Source organism: Octopus bimaculoides, chromosome 7, assembly GCF_001194135.2.
Source record: "Octopus bimaculoides isolate UCB-OBI-ISO-001 chromosome 7, ASM119413v2, whole genome shotgun sequence".
NCBI lineage: Eukaryota > Metazoa > Mollusca > Cephalopoda > Octopoda > Octopodidae > Octopus > Octopus bimaculoides.
Window position 1 is genome coordinate 87,200,921 of NC_068987.1, and position 636 is coordinate 87,201,556.

Consider the following 636-nt stretch of genomic DNA (forward strand, 5'->3'; position numbering starts at 1 on the left):
TATATATATTTATACATCGGTTGATAATTCTGTTACCACAGACACATAGAGAGAAACTTTGCATTATAAAATCTGAAACGTAAAATTTCCAATGAAATACCAATAGATATTGTATAACATTTTTTCCTGCATAAAATGTAATTGTGATCTACATTCTCAATACATATATTGTTCTCAAGTCGAAATCAGATACGCAAATCTGTGTTTCACTACAAATCCTAAATATACAATTTGTTGGCTACAATATATCCTATATAAAAATCAGTGTATTAATACATACATACGCACATACATACATATATATATATATATATATATATATATATCATAAGGTTTTTAAACTTTTAAATTTTCATAAGTTCTTATGCTATATTGGTAACGGTTGCTACATCCTCTGGAAAAAAATTATTATATATATATATATATATATATATATAGCATAAATTTGTTTTCAAAAATTTGATCAAGTGGCCAGCATATTAAAATACCTTTTAAGGTGAAAATGATAAGCAATTAGAAATAAAATCCGTTGGATTAATGCCGAAATCGTTTGATTCGGAGATAAGGAATTCTAAAAAAAATTCCGTTAGTTTGCATTCCTAGTTTTCAACCCGACGTGTATTTATAGTGATGTAT